General features: G+C 43.3%; 1 non-coding gene and 1 pseudogene across 1 annotated transcript; one reads left to right on the top strand and one right to left on the bottom strand.

Moving 5' to 3' along the window:
- The first annotated feature begins 7,563 nt into the window (after window positions 1–7,563).
- LOC131741473 (small ribosomal subunit protein uS11-like) lies at window positions 7,564–8,031 on the top strand (annotated as a pseudogene).
- A 2,971-nt stretch (window positions 8,032–11,002) lies between these two features.
- On the bottom strand, window positions 11,003–11,109 carry LOC131741935 (U6 spliceosomal RNA). Its single transcript, XR_009331287.1, has one exon. It is a non-coding gene; the product is annotated as a U6 spliceosomal RNA (small nuclear RNA).
- Window positions 11,110–24,626: the final 13,517 nt, after the last annotated feature.

Below are 24,626 nucleotides of genomic sequence, written 5' to 3'. Positions count from 1 at the left end.
GAACATGTATCTTTGGATATTTGGGAACTCATAGCTATTTCTAGAGATTTTCTAGAAGTGAGGATTTAAATCTTCAGAAAATATTGTTAGATTGTCTTCCAAAAAGGAAGCCCCAGTTTACACCCCATCATCAGTGTATAAGTCCCTGATGCCCACACTCTTGCCAACACTGGATGGATATAGCTTTCATTTATTTTGTCGCTGGATGGGGGTGATGGGAAAGTCATGTCTCGCTGGATGTTTTCCTTTGCATTTCCCAGATTACCAGTGAGCTCAGCATCTTTTCTTGCTTTTTATTTTTGGGTTGAAGTATAGTTGATTTACAATGTTGTGTTAATTTCTGCTGTATAGCAGAGTGACTCAGTTATACACACACACACACACACACACACACACACACACACACACACATATTCTTTTCCATTATGGTTTATCCCAGGAGATTGGATATAGTTCCCTGCACTATACAGTAGGACCTTGTTGTTTTCAGCATCTCTCCAAATGTGTATAATGACCATTTCTGTATTACCTTCTGTGAATGCCCTGACAGAGTTAATAGGGCTGTGGATATTTAACGTTTCTTTCTCTGTGTACACCAACTCCACCCTGTAGTGGCCGTTTATGGCTATCCAAATCCTCCTCTTTCCTGTGATAATAGTCCCTGGGTCCCCCTTTCCACCAGTCTCCTGTGTAGTCAAATTCACAGCCTTTGACCCAAAGGGAGGCAACAGGTCCATCCCCAGGTCATGGTGATTGGTTCAGGGCAGACCTCACGACCCAAGAAGGGCCACCAGAGAAAACAAGGCTCCAACGTTGACTTCTTTTCCAGCTCTTGGACAGAGAAACTCTGTATTCCTCTGCATCTGGATCAGTGACATGAGGAATCCAAAGTTGCCAGGGAACCCCAAGAGAAGCATGAAAATGAAGAAACTACACAGAAGACAAAGTGAAGGAAGGCAGAGATTCTGAGTCTGGATGGTATTATTATCTGAGCCCCTGGATCCAGCTTCATCCAAAGTCAAACCATGCCTGAACTTCCCCATTACATAAGGGAATGGATTTCTTTGTTTTAATTATTATTTTTTAAAACAGCTTAGGTTGAGATTGTTGGGATTTTTGGTTTTGTTTTTTTTCATTTTCACCGTGCAGTGGGTACTAATTGATCACCATGTCCAGAAGAAAGAAAACACAGATTTGTATTGAAACGGAGCAGGACCCTGTGGTCCTTCCCCTCTGGCCCCATGTCCTCAGCCTGCCTTTTGTCTGTGGAAAATCTTTAGCCAAAGAATAAGTTTAATCAGAGAAGTGAGAAAATGCAGAAACAAAGGAAAACAGTCCAACAAGACTAAATGATAACGGTTGAGTCATTAGACATAGTCAAGGACCTTTAGTTCCTTCTCAAGAGCTATAGATAATATTCTGAGCCATATCCTGTGAGCTGTCTTACAGATACTGAAACCCCCACCAGGTGGAGAAGTTAACTACATGATGCCCAGCCATGACATAAGCTGCCACAATTCTGAGAACTGGCCTCAAGAAATGGAAACAGAGATAGCCTCATCCACCAGAGGGCAGACAGCAGAAGCAAGAAGAACTACAGTTCTGCAGCCTATGGAAGGAAAACCACATTCACAGAAAGATAGACAAAATAAAAAGGCAGAGGACTTTGTACCAGATGAAGGAACAAGATAAAACCCCAGAAAAACAACTAAACGAAGTGGAGATAGGCAACCTTCCAGAAAAAAGAATTCAGAATAATGATAGTGAAGATGATCCATGACCTCAGAAAAATAACAGAGGCAAAGATCTAGAAGATGCAAGAAATGTTTAACAAAGACCTATAAGAATTAAAAAATAAACAAACAGAGATGAACAATACAATAACTGAAATGAAAAATACACTAGAAGGAATCAATAGCAGAATAACTGAGGCAGAAGAACAGATAAGTGACCTGGAAGACAGAATGGTGGAATTCACTGCTGCAGAACATAATAAAGAAAAAAGATTGAAAAGAAATGAAGACAGCCTAAGAGACATCTGGGACAACATTAAACACAACAACATTCGCATTATAGAGGTCCCAGAAGGAGAAGAGAGAGAGAAAGGACCCGAGAAAATATTTGAAGAGATTATAGTCAAAAATTTCCCTAACATGGGAAAGGAAATAGCGACCCAAGTCCAGGGAGTGCAGAGACTCCCAGGCAGGATAAACCCAAGGAGAAACATGCCGAGACACATAGTAATCAAATTGACAAAAATTAAAGACAAAGAAAAATTATTGAAAGCAACAAGGGAAAAACAACAGGTAACATACAAGGGAATTCCCATGAGGTTAACAGCTGATTTCTCAGCAGAAACTCTACAAGCCAGAAGGGAGTGGCACGATATAGTTAAAATGATGAAAGAGAAGACCCTACAACCAAGATTACTCTCCCTGGCAAAGATCTCATTCAGATTCGATGGAGAAATCAAAAGCTTTACAGACAAGCAAAAGCTAAGAGAATTCAGCACCACCAAACCAGCTCTACAACAAACGCTAAAGGAACTTCTCTAAGTGAGAAACACAAGAGAAGTAAAGGACCTACAAAAACAAACCCATACCAATTAAGAAAATGGTAATAGGAACATACATATTGATAATTACCTTAAACGTGAATGGATTAAATGCTCCAACCAAAAAACACAAGCTCCCTGATTGGATACAAAAACAAGACCCATATATATGCTGTCTACAAGAGACCCACTTCAGACCTAGGGATACATACAGACTGAAAGTGAGGGGTTGGAAAAAGATATTCCATGCAAATGAAAATCAAAAGAAAGCTGGAGTAGCAATAATCATATCAGATAAAATAGAATTTAAAATAAAGAATGTTATAAGAGACAGAACTACATAATGACAAAGGGATCAATCCAAGAAGAAGATATAACAATTATAAATTATGTGCACCCAACACAGGAGCACCTCAATACATAAGGCAACTGCTAACAGCTATAAAAGAGGAAATTGACAGTAACACAATAATAGTGGGGGACTTTAACACCTCACTCACACCAATGGACAGATTATCCAGACAGAAAATTAATAAGGAAACACAAGCTTCAAATGACGCAATAGACCAGATAGATTTAATTGATATTTATACGACATTCCATCCAAAAACAGCAGATTACAATCCCTTCTCAAGTGCACATGGAACATTCTCCAGGATAGATCACATCTTGGGTCACAAATCAAGCCTCGGTAAATTTAAGAAAATTGAAATCATATCAAGTGTGTTTTTGAACCACAATGCTATGAGATAAGAAATCAGTTACAGGGAAAAAAATGTAAAAATCACAAGCACATGGAGGCTACACAATACGTTATTAAATAACCAAGAGATCACTGAAGAAATCAAAGAGGTAATTTAAAAATACCTAAACACATATTACATTGAAAACACGATGATCCAAAACCTATGGGGTGCAGCAAAAGCAGTTCTAAGATGGAAGTTTATAGCAATACAAGCTTACCTCAAAAAACAAGAAAAATCTCAAATAAACAATCTAACCTTACACCTAAAGCAATTAGAGAAAGAAGAACAAAAAAACCCCAAAGTTAGCAGAAGGAAAGAAATCATAAAGATCAAATCAGAAATAAATGAAAAAGAAATGAAGGAAACAGTAGCAAAGATCAATAAAACTAAAAGCTGATTCTTTGAGAAGATAAACAAAATTGATAAACCATTAGCCAGACTCATCAAGAAAAAAAGGGAGAAGACTCAAATCAACAGAATTAGAAATGATAAAGAAGTAACAACTGACACTGCAGAAATACAAATGATCATGAGAGATTACTACAAGCAACTATATGCCAATAAAGTGGACAACCTGGAAGAAATGGACAAATTCTTAGAAAAGCACAACCCTCTGAGACTGAACCAGGAAGAAATAGAAAATATGCACAGACTGATCACAAGTAATGAAATTGAAACTGTGATTAAAAATCTTCCAACAAACAAAAGTCCAGGACCAGATGGCTTCACAGCTGAATTCTATCTAACGTTTAGAGAAGAGCTAAGACCCATCCTTCTCAAACTCTTCCAAAAAATTGCAGAGGAAGGAACACTCCCAAACTCATTCTATGAGGCCACCATCACCCTGATACCAAAACCAAAGATACTACCAAAAAAAGAGAAAATTACAGATCAATATCACTGATGAATATAGATGCAAAAATCCTCAACAAAATACTAGCAAACAGAATCCAACAACACATTAAAAGGATCATACACCACAATCAAGTGGGATTTATCCCAGGGATGCAAGGATTCTTCAATATACGCAAATCAATACATGTGATTCACCATATTAACAAAGTGAAGAATAAAAACCATATGATCATCTCAATAGTTGCAGAAAAAGCTTTTGACAAAATTCAATACCTATTGGGGCTTCTCTGGTGGCGCAGTGGTTGAGAGTCCGCCTGCCGATGCAGGGGACACGGGTTCGTGCCCTGGTCTGGGAGGATCCCACATGCCGCGGAGCGGCTGGGCCCGTGAGCCATGGTCGCGGAGCCTGTGCTCCGCAATGGGAGAGGCCACAACAGTGAGAGGCCCACATACCAAAAAAAAAAAATTCAGTACTGATTTATGATAAAAACTCTCCAAAAAGTGGACATAGAGGGAACCTACCTCAACATAATAAAGGCCATATATGACAAACCCACAGCAAACATCACTCAATGGTGAAAAATTGAAAGTATTTCCTCTAAGATCAGGAACAAGGCAAGGATGTCCACTCTCACCACTCTTATTCAACATAGTTTTGGAAGTCCTAGCCATGGCAACCAGAGAAGAAAAAGAAATAAAAGGAATACAAAGTGGAAAAGAAGAAGTAAAACTGTCACTGTTTGCAGATGCCATGATACTATACATAGAGAATCCTAAAGATGCCACCAGAAAACTGCTAGATCTAATCAATGAATTTGGTAAAGTTGCAGGATACAAAATTAATGCACAGATATCTCTTGCATTCCTATACACTAACAACGAAAGATCAGAAACAGTAATTAAGGAAACAATGCCATTCACCATTGCAACAAAAAGAATAAAATATCTGGGAATAAACCTTCCTAAGGAGGTAAAAGACCTATACTCAGAAAACTATAAGACACTGATGAAAAAAATCAAGGATGACACAAGCAGACGGAGATATATACCATGTTCTTGGATTGGAAGAATCAATATTGTGAAAATGACTATACTACTTAAAGCAATCTACAGATTCAGTGCAATCCCTATGAAATTACCAGTGGCATTTTTTACAGAACTAGAACAAAAAGATCTTACAATTTGTATGGAGACACAAAAGACATTGAATAGCCAAAGCAGACTTGAGGGAGAAAAACGAAGCTGGAGTAATCTACTCCCTGAATTCAGACTATACTACAAAGCTACAGTAATCAAGACAATATGGTACTGGCACAAAAACAGAAGCATAGATCAATGGAACAGTATAGAAAGACCAGAGATAAACCCACGCACCTATGGTCAACTAATCTATGACAAGGGAGGCAAGGATATACAATGGAGAAAAGACAGTCTCTTCAATAAGTGGTGCTGGGAAAACTGGACAGCTACATGTAAAAGAATGAAGTTAGAACACTCCCTAACACCATATACAAAAATAAACTCAAAATGGATTAGAGACCTAAATGTAAGACTGGACACTATAGGGCTTCCCTGGTGGCGCAGTGGTTGAGAATCCGCCTGCCGATGCAGGAGACACGGGTTCGTGCCCTGGTCTGGGAAGATCCCACATGCCGCGGAGCAACTAAGCCCGTGAGCCATGGCCGCTCGGCCTGCGCGTCCGGAACCTGTGCTCCGCAACGGGAGAGGCCACAACAGTGAAAGGCCCGCATACCGCAAAAAAAAAAAAAAAAAGACTGGACACTATAAAACTCTTAGAGGAAAACTTAGGAAAAACGCTCTTTGACATAAATCACAGCAAGATGTTTTCTGATCCACCTCCTAGAGTAATGGAAATAAAAACAAAAATAAACAAATAGGACCTAATGAAACTTAAAAGCTTTTGCAAAGCAAAGGAAACTACAAACAAAACGAAAAGACAACACTCAGAATGGGAGAAAATATTTGCAAATGAATCAATGGACAAAGGACTAATCTCCAAAGTATATAAACAGCTCATGCAGCTCAATATTAAAAAAAAAAAAACAGCCCAATCCAAAAATTGGCAGAAGACTTAAATATACATTTCTCCAAAGAAGACACACAGATGGCCAAGAAGCACATGAAAAGCTGCTCAACATCACTAATTATTAGAGAAATGCAAATCAAAACTACAATGAGGTATCACCTCACACCAGTTAGAATGGACATCATGAGAAAATCTACAAACAACAAATGCTGGAGAGGGTGTGGAGAAAAGGGAACCCTCTTGCATTGTTGGTGGGAATGTAAATTGATACAGCCTCTATGAAGAACAGTGTGGAGGTTCCTTAAAAAACTAAAAATAGAATTGTCATATGACCCAGCAATCCCACTACTGGGCATATACCCAGAGAAAGCCATAATTCAAAAAGACACATGCACCCCAATGTTCATTGCCACACTATTTACAATAGGCAGGTCATGGAAGCAACCTAAATGCCCATCGACAGACGAATGGATAAAGAAGATGTGGCACATATATACAATGGAATATTACTCAGCCATAAAAAGGAATGAATTTGGCTCATCTGTATAGACGTGGATGGATCTAGAGACTGTCATATAGAGTGAAGTAAGTCAGAAAGAGAGAAACAAATATCATGTATTAACGTATATATGTGGAAGCTAGAAAAATGGTACAGATGAACCAGTTTGTAGGGCAGAAATAGAGACACAGATGTAGAGAACAAATGTATGGACACCAAGGGGGGAATGTGGCGTGGGCGGGGAGGTGTGTGGGATGAATTGGGAGATTGGGATTGACATATATACACTAATATGTATAAAATAGATAACTAATAAGAATCTGCTGTATAAAAAAATAAAATTCAAAATTTCAGAAAAAAAAAAAAAAGAAATGGAAACAAACCAACCCTGGTACTGAAGATTAACTGTACTTATAACAGTCAAGATGACACTGGTCAGACCGTCGATGACCAATTTCAAGATGACTGTCAGAGCTGACTGTGCTCTTTCTGCATGTAGCCCCCTCCCTTCACCTATAAAAGCTCTTACCCCCAGATTGTCACAGGAGAGGGATGGGGGAGGAGTTGGCCTTTGGACAGGCGTCCACTGCCCCCACCCCCAGTTGCCAGCATCCAAAATAAAGCAAACTTTCCTTTCCACCAAGCTTGCCGTTTTATTGGCTTTTGGGCGACGAGCAGCCTGACCCCACTTTTGGTTACAATATTCAGCCAAACTTGGCTCTCAAGCCTGAAGGCCGATAGATGTGCTTCTAGACCTGTCCAGGTGTTAAGCAGGATTTTTTTTTTTAATGCTAAAGCAGACAGGCTTGAGCCATCACCCTGCCCTCTCCCTCTCTCTCTTTCTGGTGGTGGATTCTGGAGAAGATGCGCAGAAATGGCACCTCGCAAGGGGAAAGAAAAGAAGGAAGGACAGATCATCATCCTCGGCCCTCAGGTGGCTGAGGGAGAAAATGTATTTGGTGTGTGCCACATTTTTGCATCCTTCAATGACACTTTTGTCCATGTCACCAACCTTTCTGGCAAGGAAACTATCTGCCGTGTAACTGGTGGGATGAAGGTGAAGGCTGACTGAGATGAGTCATCTCCATATGCTGCCATGTTGGCTGCCCAGGATGTAGCGCAGAGGTGCAAGGAGCTGGGTATCACTGCCCTCCACATCAAACTCTGGGCCACAGGAGGAAATAGGACCAAGACTCCTGGACCGGGGGCCCAGTCAGCCCTCAGAACCCTCACCCGCTCAGGAACAAAGATTGGGCGGATTGAGGATGTCACGCCCACCCCCTCCGAGAGCACCCGCGGGAAGGGGGGTCGCCGAGGTCACTCTCTGTGAGAAGGACTCCTCAAATTATTGTTTTCTGTTAATAAATTGCCTTGATGTAAGCTCAAAAGAAGAAAATGCTAAAGCAAACGGAAGGCATAAGTCTCACTGTTTTGGAAGGAAGCAAGGTAGGCACAGAAAAGACAATGCCTGGCCCTCAGATCCTTGGAGGCTTTATTTTAAAAGAAGAAGGAGGAGAAGGAGGAGGAGGAGGCGGCTTTGTGTTCTGAGCAAATGGCGTGGGCGGCAGGAAGGAACAGACGGTCTCGTTACTTTTTGTTTGACTCAGGTTTTCTTGCATTGGGGGGGGCGCACGGGCAGGGGTGATAAGTGGGCTGGTGGCTCTCCTTTGTGGAAAGAACCACAGCTGTCACCGAGAGAGGCTTTTACACACTCTGTGAACAATTGCCTTTGAATTCTAATTTTTATTTTCCAAATAAAAATAACTGCTCTTGAGATTAGTCAGAGGTCCCCAGACTGGGAGAGAGGAGGCTGCTAGCCACCGGTAACGCTGGAGTTTCACCAGAGAGTGAGAGCAGGGAAGGGTGGAGGGTGAGTGAAAAGAGGTTGGGACTCCCAATGTCAAACCCTGACTCTCCCACTTACCAGCTGCTCTGGTTGCTATGACTGCAACACAAAGTACCCCCCAAACTTAGTGCCATAAAACAACCATTTATTTTGCTTATAGATGCCGTGGATCAGGAATTCAGGCAGAGCACATCAGTCAGGATGGCTTGTCTCTGCTCATCCTTATCTGGGGCCTCAGCTGGAAGATCCAAAGGTCAGAGGCTGGATCATCTGAAGGCTCCCTCCCTCACACATGGGGAGGTTCATGCTGCTTATAGGCTGGGCCTCTCCAAGTGGTTGGCTTGGGCTTCCTCACAGCATGGCTGCTGGATTCCAGGACCAAGCATCCTCAAAGAGAGAGGCAGCTGGAAGTTATATTACCATTCATGACCTAGTTTGGGGAGTTACCTAGAGTCACTTCCCCCATATCCTATTCATTGAGGCAGTCACAAGGTCCTGCCCAAACTCAGATAGAGGAGATATAGATTCTGCTTCTTGATGGGGAACAACACCATTCTGGAAAGGCACATGGGACTGGAAATATTTCTGTGACCCCTTTTGGCAATTACAATCGGCCTCACTAACTGCATGAGATACCAGGCAAGTTGCTTCACCTCTCTGGGCTTCAGTTTCCTCATCAGTAAAATGGGGATAATAATAGTGTTTAGAGTGTAGACACATGAAATAATGTCTATGAAGTACTCAGCACAGTGCCTGCCACGTGGAAAGTGGTCAGTGAAAATGAGAAGGTATTGCTAAGAATGGTTATGATTGAACGTCGAGTCATCTTGATATGTCTGAAATGGGGTGTTATGGGTTGAACTGTGTCCCCTCCAAAAGATGTATGTTCAAGTGTTAACACGTAATACCTGTGAATGTGACTTTATTTGGAAATTAGATTTTTGCAGATGTAATTAAGATGTAGATTAAGATGAGGTCATGCTAGATTAAGGTGGGCCCTAAATCCAATCATGGGGATTCTTATTAAAAAAAAAAAAAAAAAAAAAAGGCAGGACTTCCCTGGTGGCGTAGTGGTTAAGAATCCACCTGTCAATGCAGGAGACACGGTACAGTTCCAGGTCCAGGAAGATCCCACATGCCACGGAGCAACTAAGCCCGTGCGCCATAACTACTGAGCCTGTGCTCTAGAGCCCGCGAGCCACAACTACAGAAGCCTGCATGCCTAGAGCCTGTGCTCCACAACAAGAGAAGCCACCACAATAAGAAGCCCGCGCACCGCAACGAAGAGTAGCCCTCACTCTCCGCAACTAGAGAAAGCCCACGCGCAGCAACGAAGACCCAACACAGACAAAAATTAATTAATTAATTAATTAACTAAAAAGAAGAAGGTACAGACACAACCAGGGAGAAGGCCATGTGACAACAGGCAGGAATTCGAGTGAAGTATCTGTAAGCCGAAAGATTCCAAGGGTCGCTGCACCCCCCCCCAGAAGCCAGGAAGCGGTAAAGAAGGATCCTTCCCAAGAGCCTTCAGAGGCAGCGTGGCCCTGTGGATGCCTTGATTTCAGACTTCAGTCCCCCAGAACCATGAGAGAATAAATTTCTATTGTTTTAAGCCGCTCAGTATGTGGTACCTTATTATGGCAGCCCGAGGAAATTGATACATGGGAAGGAAGCCAGGAGGACGTGAGTTCTAATCCCAGAGTTGCCTCTGATTAGCAAGTGTTGTTGGCTTCTTCCCTTCCACTCCTTGAGTCTGTTTCTTCATCGGTAAAATGAGGGGGCTGGATTTTCTAGTTTCTAACCTCCTTTCTCTCTGGTGATGCTTTGATACATACACATAACAAAACGTCAAAATCCATTGTCTTCTGAATGTTCTGGGACTGTGATGCTGATATAAACATATGATACTTAATTATGAAACTGATCTTTTTGCCTTTGGACCCTGAAGGTGGTTCCCAAACGGGCCTCTCACTGTTGTGGCCTCTCCCGTTGCGGAGCACAGGCTTCAGACGCGCAGGCTCGGCAGCCATGGCTCACAGGCCCAGCCGCTCCGTGGCATGTGGGATCTTCCCGGACCGGGGCACGAACCCGCCTCCCCTGCATCGGCAGGCGGACTCTCAACCACTGCGCCACCACGGAAGCCCTCTTTTTTTTTTTTTTCTTAAAAAAAATTTTTTTAGAGTATAGTTGATTTACAATGTTGTGTTAGTTTCTGGTGTGTACAGCAAATTGACTCAGTTATACATATATCCATTCTTTTTCAGATTCTTTTCTCATATAGGTTATTACAGAATATTGAGTAGAGTTCCCTGTGCTATGCAGTAGGTCCTTGTTGGTTATCTACCTTCTATATAGTAGTGTGTTTATGTTTATCCCAAGCTCCTGATTTATCCCTCCCCCCTATGTTTTCCCTTTGGTAACCATAAGTTTGTTTTCAATACCTGTAAGTCCGAAAAATATGGAACATTTCATGAATTTGCGAGTTATCCTTGCTTAGGGGCCATGCTAATCTTCTCCAAGTCATTCCAATTTTACTGTATGTGCTGCTGAAGCGAGCACCTAACTGTATTTTCTGGTTAAACATTATTTTCAAATTAATTTGACAAAGATAAAGTAGGGGTTATCGTTAAAACAAACAAAAATACCAAAGAGAATAAGTTTTAAAAAAAGCAATCCCCTTGCAGTGACCAATCCCACCATAATGTGATAAGACCATTAACTGCTTGGTATGTATTCTTCTTCTATACACGTTTGATAATTTGTACACAATATATGCTCTACAAAAATGAATGCATGGACAGGGTGGGTTTTCCAACAGTGAGTTCATGTGGTATGAACCCTTTTACTACCTTCCATACTCAGTTAACATAGCTGGGAGATGAGATGAGGGCTGATGCCAGGACCACTATCATGTGCAACTCCAGAGGGCATCGTCAGAGAGGACAGTGTGAATGGGTTGGAGAGGGAGCATCACACGGAATGCCCAGGCTGTGAAGCTTCAGCACTGTGGACAGGGGCACAGCTCTCCCCTCCACGCCTGGTAGTAAGCATTTAGGTTTATGGTAGATGCAAAGATGACTAAGACATAGACATTGCCCTCAGGGTATTCATAGTCCTATGGGAGAGTCAGCTTTGCAGTTGAATAATAACTTAATACTGACATATCAAGATAAAATAGAAATAACAATTATCATTAACATTCACTGAGGACTTCCCTGGTGGTGCAGTGGTTAAGAATCCACCTGCCAATGCAGGGGACACGGGTTCGATCCCTGGTCCGGGAAGATCCCACTTGCTGTGAAGCAACTAAGCCCGTGCACCACAACTAAGGAGCCTGAGCTCTAGAGCCCTCTAGCTACAACTAATAAGCCTGCGTGCCTGCACTCCACAAGAGAAGCCACCGCAATGAGAAGCCCGCGCACTGCAACAAAGAATAGCCCCCGCTCACCGCAACTAGAGGAAGCCCGCGCGCAGCAGTGAAGACCCAAAACATCCAAAAATAAATAAAAATTAAAAGAAAATTCACTGAGCGCCCTGTGCTAAGCACTTTGCTTGTGTTATCTCAGTTAATCCTCATCACCACACTATGATGGACATAATCATACGATGCTGTTTTACAGATGAAGACGCTGAAGCTCAGGAAGATGAACTGACAGGAGTGAATGCTCATGACCTTACAAATGCACAGGGAAAACCTCTAGAAGTGGTGTCTGGGTGTCAAAAGCCTGTGGCTGGGTATGACTTTCAGCTAACTGGCCTTGGCGGGTAAAGCACATGCTCAGAGAGGGTGTGCCTTGCTGTTGGGCTGTTTATTTATTCACGCCACAATAAGGAGGTGCTGCTAAATCTCACTCACCAACTTACTGCACACGGGAACAGCAAACGTGTGTCTCCTGGCCGGCCAGATGTGGCTGTAATGTTCCAGAGGTCCACGGCCACGTCTTGTATTGCCTTTGTGTCTGTGGAAGTGTCTAGAGCAGGACCTGCACTTGTTCAGAGGTGCCCCTAGGGCTTGCTGCTTTACTTCCCAGACAGGATCTCTGCTGTCTTCCTCTCTCCCCCTGCTGTCTGCTTTCCGTACTACAGCCAGCATCCTCTAACAAATGCGTATCTGACCCTCCTTGGATGCCCCTTTGAGGCAGCCCACCGTTCTTGGGGTGTGGTGAATGCTCCTCTATGCCCCCCACCTGGCTTCCAGTCCCCTCTTTGTGCATGGACCCTGCTGACCACCCCAGCTCCCATTTTTGCTCTGATAACCTGCACTTTACAGCGTGGCCATGACAAGCGGCTGTAGGCACCCACTTCCTCCTCGGGTCAGCCTGTCTCCTGAGAGGGAGGCATGCTCCACAGGAAGGAGGGCTGCTCTCTGCGGCTCCTGGCAGGCCTCCCGCTCATCACACGGAGGATCTTTCATCATCCTCACCATCCGCATCAATAGTGGAAGGACATTACTCTGCAGATGCCTTCCTAGAGCTACAAATCATTCCCCAGGAGGCTCTGAAACACAGCTTTGCTTACTTTGTTGAATCAGTTCCCTGGAGGAACTGGGGATGCCTCAGGACTCTAGTCTCCCATGCTTCCTTTCTTCTCCCCCTTGCAAAAGTGCCTCCCAGCCTGTCTCTACAGAGAAAGTCAATCCTTGGAGACCTAGGCTATCGTCTAGGGCCTGCAGCATGGCTGTGAAGAGCTGAGCTCAAGTCCAAGGTGGAGAGAACCACAGCAAATAGCAGACCTATCCTTACCTAAGCAAGAAAACAAGCAGGACAGAATTGGAGCTATATGCACTGTCTTAATCTGTCCGGGCTCTTGTAACAAAAATACCATAAACTGGGGGTTTAAACAACAATCATTTATTTCTCACAGTACTGGAGGCTGGAAGTCCAAGGTCAAGGTGTTAGCAGATCTGTTATCTCATGAGGCCCTGCTTCCTGGTTTGCAGATGGCTGTCTTCTCACTGTGTCCTCACATGGGCAGGAATAGTGAACACTCTGGGGTCTCTCTCTCTTTTTTTAAAAAATATTTACTTATTTGGTTGTGCTGGGTCTTAGTTGCTGCAGGCGGGCTCCTTAGTTGCAGCTCACTGGTTCCTTAATTGCCGCACGCAGGCTCCTTAGTTGTGGCATGCAAACTCTTAGTTGAGGCATGCGTGTGAGATCTAGTTCCCTGACCAGGGATCAAACCCAGGTCCCCTGCATTGGGAGCACAGAGTCTTAACCACTGCGCCAGCAGGGAAGTCCCTGGGCTTCTTTAATAAGGACATTAATCCCACTGGTGAGGGCTCCACCCTCATGACCTAATCACCTCCCAAATGCCCCATCTCCAAATACCATCACATTGTGGGGGAGGATTTCAACATATTAATCTGTGAGGGCGGGGTGGTTGGCCACAAACATTCAGTCCCTACAAGGCACATTGGAGAATCTCTTGTCTCTTTGTGGAAGACAAAGGCCTGTTTCCTGAAGGGACTTGTTAAACTTTGTCATCAAAAAGCTATAGTCGGGCTTCCCTGGTGGCGCAGTGGTTGAGAATCCGCCTGCCGATGCAGCGGACACGGGTTCGTGCCCCGGTCTGGGAAGATCCCACATGCCGCGGAGCGGCTGGGCCCGTGAGCCGTGGCCGCTGAGCCTGCGCGTCCGGAGCCTGTGCTCCGCAACGGGAGAGGCCACAACAGTGAGAGGCCCGCATACCACAAAAATAAATAAATAAATAAAATAAAAAGCTATAGTCAGATGCTCCACATCATCAGACATTAGGGAACTGCAACCCCAAAGCACAGTGAGATGCCACTTCACACCCACTAGGATGGCTATAATAAGAAACTTTTAGGGAATTCCCTGGTGGTCCAGTGGTTAGGACTGGGAGCTTTCACTGCCAAGGATGCAAGTTCAAGCCTGGTTGGGGAGCTAAGAAGCTAAGATTCCACTAGCCATGTGGCATGGCCAAAAAATTTTTTTTAATTAATTAATTAATTAAAGAACAGAGGTTTTTTTGTGTGTGTGTATCATTTCAACAAATGCTTGGTTTTTTTTAAGTTATTAATGAGATATTTTATGTTATTTTGTTTTCATATCAAGTCTTGAAATCCTATGATTATTTTACCTGTCAGCACATCTCAAGTCGGGAACCCTACATATTTCATTATTGATTTATTTGTTTGTTTTAAATTTTTTTTTTTTTTTGGCTGGACTGTGCAGCACATGGGATCTTAGGTCCCCAACCAGGGATCGAACCCCACTCTCCCTGCAGTGGAAGCGCGGAGTCTTAACCACTGGACCAACCAGGGAAGTCTCACACACACACATTTTAAAGCCCTAAATTAACCACATGTGGCTGACCGCTCCCATATTAGTTCTCAACAGGAAGTTACCCCCCTCCCAGGGAAACATTTGGGAAATTTAAGGAGCTCTTTTTGTTTCCCTAATTATTGGGGAGCTCCTGGAATTGAGTGGGCAACAGCCAGGCACGCTTACTCTCCTGCAATGCATGGCACAGTGCTGTCAAATGCAGAATTGTCCCGTGTCCCCGCTGTGACTTTTGAATCTTCCACTGAACACTCACAAAGGTGGTAAAACAAACAAACAAAAAACTTGTAGGCTCTGAACCTACCTCTCTGTTTTATGTATAGTCACAAAGTGCCTTTTGTACTATTTTGTTATACACTGAATATTCCAAGAAGTTAGCTACCCTGTAAATCCTAGGAAGATCATGATTTGCTTGGTTCAGAAGTTTACCAAGAGTCATGTACCATCTGGGAAATTCACATCCTCAAATGTGATATCTGTGTGGCCACACAGCACAACCCTATCAATTTGCATTTTTAGCATCTACCTCCTAAAGTCTCCCAGAGTACTTGTGCCTAAGCATTGACTTGTAGAAATGGATGTTATTTTATTATAAATGACTTTCTTTATATTTTTCCTTTTTAAAATACAGTTGGAGGGGGGGGGACCTTCCCTGGTGGGCCAGTGGTTAAGACTCCGAGCTTCCACTGCAAGTGGCACAGGTTCGAACCCTTGTTGGGGAGCTAATATCCTACATGCCGCACAGTGCAGCCAAAAAAAAAAAAAAAAAACAGAAGAATAAAATAAAATACAGTTGGGGCATGGTATTCATTTTTGTAAATTATGTGCGGAAAGAGGCTACAGTGTCCATGAATTTTCTTTCAGTAAAGTGAGGTCATGAAATTTTTGTATTAAAAGGGAGCTTTGGGTGTAATGGTTTGTCTGCAAGACCCAGGCCCTGACCCAGCCCAGCTCTCATGTTGCTTTGAGGGACTGAACTGTCTTTTCACCACCTGGCGTTTCTAGGGCATCTCCTGATGACACACTTTGATTGTGTGTCCCAAACCCTAAAGGATCTGGGAAAAGTAGCCAGAACCAGGTCAAGAAGGGCCTTAAATGCCATCCTAAGGGCTTTGAACTTAATTCTAAAGGCAAAGGAAGCCAGCAAACAGTGGCTATTTGTTCTTTGTTTTATTTCAAAACTTCCACGCCCAAAGCAGCTCTTCAATTTTTCCCACATATTTAATAAAACCTTCATCTTGAAATAATTTTAGAGTTCCAAGAGTTTGCAGACATAGTATAGAGAGCTCTCATCCACCTTTCACCCGGCTTCCCCTGTGACAACATTTTACATAAATAAATAGAGCCCATTATCAAAACCAGGAAATTAACATTGGTATAGTGCTATTCACTAAACTCCAAGCCCCATTCACTTTCACCAGTTTTTACAGGCACTGGGTGTGAGTGTGTGTGTGTGTGTGTGAGATACTATGAAATTTTATTACATGTGTCTAGATTCGTGTAACCACCACCACAACAGGATACAAAATGGTCCCAACACCACAGTGTGTGTTTAACCACTGTGTACTTTAATAATGTGAAGGTAATTGTGCATTACTTCGTAAGTATTCACAGTGGATCATTGTATAGATTATACAAACAAGGAACGGGAAAAAATGACAGGACACTTCCCTTTTTATTTCCTTTTGACCGTGAAATTGATCCATGTAGTTTTTAGGGTTAGAAGTATTGTTTCCAAATTTTAGGTAGCTAACGTTCCGTAACTGCTCAGTCATATAACGTTGTTTCATCAACGTTTTTTATCTTTGTCAAAGGACCTCAAACTAGAAACCAAAACACTTGGGATGGCATGACATATCCTCTTTAAAAAAAAAAAAAAAAATTATTTATTTATTTATTTATGGCTGTGTTGGATCTTCGTTTCTGTGCGAGGGCTTTCTCTAGTCGCGGCGAGCGGGGGCCACTCTTCATCGCGGTGCACGGGCCTCTCACTATGGCGGCCTCTCTTGTTGCGGAGCACAGGCTCCAGACGCGCAGGTTCAGTAGTTGTGGCTCACGGGGCTAATTGCTCCGCGGCATGTGCAATCTTCCCAGACCAGAGCTCGAACCCGTGTCCCCTTCATTGGCAGGCAGATTCTCAACCACTGCGCCACCAGGGAAGCCCCGACATATCCTCTTTGCTGTATTTTTTTTAAAGGAATCTTAAGAATAATTTATGAAATCATTTTAATAATGACTCAGTATCTAGACAGTGAATCTCAATCTTGACTGCAAATTAGAAACCCAAGACTAGAAAGATTCTTATGGACACAGAGAACAGACTGGTGGTTGCCAAGGGGGATGGTGTTGGGGGAGGGATGGAGTGGGAAGTTGGGGTTAGCAGATGGAAGCTTTTATATACAGAATGGATAAACAACAAGGTCCTGCTGTAGAGCACAGAGAAGTATATTCAACTTCCTATGATTAACCATAATGGAAAGAATATTTTTAAAAAAGAATATATATATATGTATAACTGAATCAATTTGCTGTATAGGGACTTCCCTGGGGGTGCAGAGGTTAAGAATCCGCCTGCCAATGCAGGGGACACGGGTTCGAGTCCTGGTCCGGGAAGATCCCACGTGCCACGGAGCAACTAAGCCCGTGCACCACAACTGCTGAGCCTGTGCTCTAGAGCCTGCGAGCCACAACTACTGAGCCCACGTGCCACAACTACTGAAACCCACGCACCTAGAGCCCGTGCTCCACAACAAGAAAAGCCACTGCAATGAGAAGCCCGCGCACCGCAACGAAGAGTAACCCCCGCTCGCCACAACTAGAGAAAGCCCGTGCTCAGCAACAAAGACCCAATGCAGCCAAATATAAATAAATAAATTTATATTTTAAAAATTTGCTGTATAGCAGTAATTAACACAATATTGTAAATCAACTATATTTCAATTTTAAAAAGTAATTTTTTAAAAAGACAAGGGGAATTCCCTGGTGGTCCAGTGGTTAGAACTCTGCGCTTTCACTACTGAGGGCCTGGGTTCAATTCCTGGTCAGGAAGCTAAGTTCCCACAAGCCGTGGGTTGTGGCCCAAAAATATATAAAAATAAAAATCCCTACATCCAGGCTCTAATTTAGACCAATCAAATCAGAATCTATTAGGACAGGGTACAGCATCAGTAATTTTTTTAAAACTTTAAATTTTGAGATTATTTTAGATTTATAGAAAAGTTGTAAAAATAGCCCAAAGAGTTCCTATATACCCCTTATAATCATAGGGCAATAGGGTTATTTGTTATGTAGCTATAAACAACTTATGTAGTTGTTATGTAGCCATAAACAACTAATATATGTGTCTACCTCATAGTTTTGTAAAGATTAAATTTAATAATGTATGTGAGGGCTTATATAGTACCTTATATAAGTGCTTGTTAATGTGTGTAAAAAAAATGATACACACACATGCACAGAGATTACAGACTGATAGAGATCCCTGGGACAGCAACAGAGGGATAGGAGTCATCAGAATGTCTTGAGGAGAGAAAAGTACAGTGGCTATTGCTCAACGTCTAGAGAGATTGCTCAGGAAACTTAAGGAAAGAGGATTGCAAAGTGGTGGCCTGAAATCAGGATTTAGCCCAGGAATGTGGGCTGGAAAAAAATGCTTTATAAAAAAAAAATCAAGTTACTATATAAAACTCAAAAAATTGTTTTAACATCAAATTCCACATTTCCAGCTTCTCTTGAAAATTCCTAAGCTATGGCAACACTATGCCTACACTTACCCTGGCAACAAGCAACTGGAATTCAGCAGTCGCTGCCCCTTTAAAAAGGGAAGGGTTGGGGATTCCAGTTTGCCACAGTCTCTGCTCCTCCCTGTTGCCCTCCAGTGCTGAGGATGAAATCCAAACGTTTGAGTTACTGTTTTTCTTCCAGCAGAGTCATATTTCTCAGTACCCACTTCTCTATTAAAAATGGGAAAGTTAGAAGACTTTCTGGCATTTGAAAAATAAACCTAAGTACTGTATCATGCAAAGAAAGATTACTCAACTCTCCCTGGCATTTAGTTGCATGAACTTACCCTTTTGAACTTTAGATTCTTGCTAGCACTTGTCAGAAGCTGACAAGCCGAGGAGGGAGGGGGTCGGGTGGGGTGGGCGGGGGATGGAGAACACAGGAGATTCTAGGACTCAGATTGCATCATCGCTATAATTGCAAATGTTAGGGAATGAAAGAGAGCTCTGGGAGGCTCTGAAAAACAGGAGATGGACAAACTGCTGTTTTCTTCAAATCCCCAAACAGCCAGCATTCTTGGCACGCACTAAATTGTATGAGACTAGAGAAAGAATTTCTCAGCAATGTGCATTAAAATCTAACTGCAAATTTGATTCAGTGCATTTCCCCCTCACCAATAAGAAGTTGTTGTGTTAATACTCCTAAGAATTATTGGATTGAAAGGTATGTTTTTAAAGATATGAGGAAAGAACGAATAAGAAGGATGAGGTTAATCATTTATCTGATCACCTAATGTGCCATGAGCTTTTACATACTATGAGTTTTCTCCCCATGTCTTTCCCTTCCTTTTCCCCCGAATTCACACTGAAGTCAGCCTAGTACTCATTGCCTCAGGGGAGAGACGTAGCAGGGGATAAAGTATTGGGTGGGCCAAAAAGTGCCTTGGTTTTTTTAAGTAAAAATAAAAGACACACTTTTCATTTTCACCAAGAACTTTATTGAACAACATATTCACCCTTTTGTTCCACTACCTTCTGCCATTTTTCAGGCAACTTCATAGTTCCATCTTCCCAAAACTTTTAATCTTTTTGAGCAAAGAACTGTTCTAGGTACCTTTTACAGTCTTCCAGGGAATTGAAATTTCTTCCATTAAGAGAATTTTGTAAAGACCAAAGTAAATGGAGATCCAAAGGTGCAATGTCTGGTGAATATGGCAGATGAATCAGAACTTCCCAGCCAAGCTGTAACATTTTTTGCCTGGTTGTCACAGAAACATGCAGTCTTCCATTATCCTGATGGAAGATTATGCATTTTCTATTGACTAATTCTTGATGCTTTTCATCGAGTGCTGCTTTCAATTGGTCTAGTTGGGAGCAATACTTGTTGGGATTAATCGTTTGGTTTTCCAGAAGGAGCTCATAATAGAGGACTCCCTTCCAATCCCACCATATACACAACATCACCTTCTTCGGATGAAGACCGGCCTTTGGTGTGGTTGGTGGTGGTTCATTTCACTTGCCCCATGATCTCTTCTGTTCCACATTGTTGTACGGTATCCACTTTTCATCACCCATCACAACTTGTTTTAAAAACAGAAGGTTTTCATTACGTTTCAGTAGAGAATCACGTGTGGAAATACGGTCAAGAAGGTTGTTTTTGCTTAACTTATGTGGAACCCAAACATCAAAGCGATTCACATAACCAAGCTGGTGCAAATGATTTTCAACGCTTGATTTGGATATTTTGAGTATGTCGGCTATCTCCCTTGTGGTATAATGTTGATTGTTCTCAATTAATGTCTTGATTTGATCACTATCCTCTTCAACTGGTCTACCCAACTGTGGAACATCGTCCAGCAAGAAATCTCCAGCACGAAACTTCACAAACCACTTTTGACATGTTAGAACACTCATGGCACCTTCTCCATACACTGCAGATCTTTTTGTGTGTTTCAGTTGCATTTTTACCTTTCTTGAAATAATAAAGCATGATATGCTGAAAATGTTGCTTTTTTCTTCCATCTTCAATATTAAAATGGCTACACAAAAATTCACCAATTTTGATGTCTTTTTTTAAATGCACGCTGATATGACAGCTATCACATACAATCTAACAAAATTGTTTCAAATGAAATTAAAGACAGCTAAGTGCTACTAGAGCCATCTTACGGAAAAAACTGAATGAACCTTTTGGCCCACCCAATAGAAATAATCTTTGAGGCTTTTGTTTTCAAAAGTTGAAAGCACATTATGTGGAATAACATGCAAGATATACTGTGATGTGAAAAAGATACGGAATGCTTTGATTCATTTGCCAAAGTTTGTGCTGGGAAAAAAGAAAGGAAGGAAGGAAGGAAGGAAGGAAGGAAGGAAGGAAGGAAGGAAGGAAGGAAGGAAGGAAAGAAAGAAAGAAAGAAAGAAAGAAAGAAAGAAAGAGGAAGGAAGGAAAGAAAGAAAGAAAGAAGGAAGGAAAGAAAGAAGGAAACAAAGCTGTGTAACCCTAGTGCCAAGAGGGCTCCTGAGAGAAACGGCTGATTTTGGATCTTGAACAGGAAATGTACGAGGTGAGCATGGCAGCTATCAAAGATTACCAGGGTCATATGAAATGGTATCAGGTGTCAAGTTCAAGAGTGTCTCATAGGCCAAAGAGGGGATAATTTGAGTGTTAATAAAGATAACAGAAATGGGTTGGAATATAATAAATATATTTAAATCCATAAACTCATAATCATACTTTTTTTAGAAAGCCTCGCCTTGGAGGATGCTAATGAACCAACTCATTGCTTTGAAATCTGGTAAACAAAGGGAAAGAAACAAGCATTTGTTCTGCCTTCCTTCTCCAAATGGTACCTCAGGATAACCAGAGAGTTGATTTAGGGAAGATTCCACCTAGTACAGGAAGAAAGAATAGATAGAATCAGAACATTGCCACTTTGCACCTTTTAATAAGTTAATAGTCAAGGCAATGAGCATTACTCGCCTCCAACATGGCAAAAAGAGAGACAACCTGAGATTGTGTACCTCCCAATATAAATACACACACCACTCTGATGAAGTAGTCTTGCCAAAAATGGAATCTGATACTAAAGGAATAAGAGGAGAATGGGTATTAGGGGACAGTTAGTGGTTTCTGCCACAAGCAACAGGAAGAACATTGCAGGCAGAGGGAACTGGATGTGGATACAAAGGCTTTCAGAGCGAATGATACTTGAGCTGGGTATTAAAGACTGAGTCGGTGTGGGCCTGTCAAAGAGGACAGCCTGGGTAGAAGCATGGAGCCCTGAAAGATGTCAGCCATGGCGGACTTGAAGTCCAGGGTGGCTGGAGAATTAAGAGCAAGAGAAGTGTCAGGAAAGGAGGCAGCTGCCCCACCCTCCCTGTGTTCCGTGGAATTAAAGATCAGGGAGGTTAGGAAACTTGGTCAGGGTCAGAGTCTGTGAAGTGATGACTCAAACCCAGGTTTATAGGATGCTTCCAGGCTTAAAGTTTCCATTTGCTCAGTAGGATTTTTGTTTGTTTTCTTCTCTGCATTAAATCCTGAGCATGGAGTCCAGGCATCAGTTTTTGTTTTTGTTTTTGTTTTTAAAGCTTCCAGGTAATTCCAACATACAGTCAGGATTGAGAACAACTGCCGGTGGGGGGGTGGCGGGTGATCCTCCTATATCCCAGCACACCTTCCGGTGACTCTGAATTCCTTATTCCTCCTGTCCAGGTGGATGGGATTTCATCATACCTACTTAATTGTGAGCATCAGAAGTTTCTCTAAGGGGACTTCCCTGGACTCTGCGATTCCACTGCAGGGGGCATGGGTTTGATCCCTGGTGGGGGAACTTAGATTCCTCATGCTGCGTGGCAGGGTCAAAAAAAAAAAAAAGAAGTTTCTGGAAGGTGGGGAGTGGTGGTGATGCAGAAGCCAAAGCAGATCAGTTCTGCTAGTTCCTCAGCAGTAGGAGGCCTGGGAGACTTATTCCCACATCTCTGCATCCCATATGCAAGAAAAGGAGCTGAGAGCATTCTCCCTCCTCTTGTCTGCTTTTTGTTGTCTTGGTCTTTTGTTTTTTCCACCTCGACTCCCATCAGGTGAGAAACAACAGTTTGGCTTCCCTGTGCAGGAGGGCAGGCAGCTACTGCAGCTACCTCCGCGCACCCTCCCCCCACCCCCCGCGTACGCACCGCCCCCTCACCTCCTCCGCACCCCGCCCCCAGCCCACCATGTACCCCTGTGAGGGGTGAGGGGAAGGGGCGAGAGGGAGAACCAAACTGGCTCCCAGCTGCCGTGTGCGTGCGCATGCGTCAATTCCACATCCCAGGGAGTACAGGTGGCCCCAAGAGCTCTCCTCTTCTGGACTCACCCTTTCTTTCTAACGTCCGAATAAGGATGTCCCCATCTCAGGCAGTGAGGGGCTCCCATATCAAATTTAGGGTTTGGCAAACTGCAGTTTGCTTCTTCAGGAGCTGGGGGCTCCTGTACCCAGGGACCCCGTCTCTCTCTTTTCCTTCCCACATCACCCCATAAACCCAAGATGATGGTGTCGGGCAGAATGTTACGCAGGCTTTGAGAGTGCTCTGAGGTAACAGCAACCCACGGCAGGTAACTACCTATTCAATGTGAGCAAGCATCCTTAAGCAGTAATGCCCTTCTATGTTAGCTAGGAGCCTTTTGGTTTTTTTGTTTTTTTGCGGTACGCGGGCCTCTCACTGTTGTGGCCTCTCCCGTTGCGGAGCACAGGCTCCGGACGCTCAGGCTCAGCGGCCATGGCTCACGGGCCCAGCCGCTCCGCGGCATGTGGGATCTTCCCGGACCAGGGCACGAACCGGCGTCCCCTGCATCGGCAGGCAGACTCCCAACCACTGCGCCACCAGGGAAGCCCTTTTTTTTCTTTTGTTTTTGGCTGCTCCGGGTCTTCGTTGCGGCACGTGGGATCTTCACTGAAGCACGCGGGATCTTTTTAGTTGTGGCATGCGAACTTCTCACTTGTGGCATGCATGCGGGATGTAGTTCCCCGACTAGGCATCAAACACGGGCCCCCTGCATTGGGAACTCGGTGTCTCACCGACTGGACCACCAGGGAAGTCCCTAGGAGCCTTTTGGATACAAATGAGTGAAACCCGTCTGAAATGGGCTTAAGCTAATAGGGAAGCGATGGATTCACATCATTGGAAAGTCCAGGGAGAGATGTCAGGTCGGCTGGATCCAGCACCTGTGTGAGGCTCGGTGCCTTTCCTCTCCCGTCTCTTCCCTCTTCTCCTGTCTCATTTTGTGTTCCCTCTCATCTCTTTTCTAGCTACAGTTACCCTCCCCCTCCTCCTCTCCATCTCTCTCTCCCCCCATCACCTCCTCTACACACTAAAAAACAATAGCACACACACATGCACACACACAGCACTTGTGACAACCCAAAATGTATCTAAACATTGCCAAAACGTGAGTATCACCCCTCTCCTGCCTCATTTGAGAACCACTGGCCTAAAGGAAGAAACCTTTAGCTGTGAGATAATTATGGGCTGGAGCAGTGGGGAAAGGGAGCCGGTGGGTCCTGAATCTGCTTTTTTCTGAAGATAAGATTCCCATTGCCATGTCTTTAGCTGATTTGGGTAGAGCCTGCATGAAATCCCCTTTTATCAGTCCCTGAAGCTTTTTGTGTCTACGTCGTTGTTGTTTATATTTTAATGCTGTGAGAATAAAAGAGATATTTATTTGAAAATGTAAAGCATGGCGCAGAACTGACAAGTTTATTTTAAGGTCAAGCAAACCAGTCATGAGAGCAGGGTTTGATTGCCACCTCTGCATCAAATTAGTGGCCTTTAAAGATGCATTAAATTGTTGCTTTGATCTAATAATTGCCTTTTCTATGGTGATGCCTCCCAGCTGGAACCAAAAGCCACTGTTAACTCCTCCAACTTAAAGAAAAATGTGATTTTCTCAGAAATGAGGTTTAGGAGATGACGACTCACCCAGACTTGACCTTTTTCTTCCCAGATCTGGGCTGAGAATGACATCCGGCTTCCCTTCTGAACTTAGTCCCTTTTATCTGACAGCAAAAAGCTTACA

This window comes from Kogia breviceps, chromosome 14 (genome assembly GCF_026419965.1).
Source record: "Kogia breviceps isolate mKogBre1 chromosome 14, mKogBre1 haplotype 1, whole genome shotgun sequence".
Taxonomy (NCBI): domain Eukaryota; kingdom Metazoa; phylum Chordata; class Mammalia; order Artiodactyla; family Physeteridae; genus Kogia; species Kogia breviceps.
Note: the sequence above shows the minus strand (reverse complement) of the source record. Positions and strands in the feature narration are given on the sequence as shown.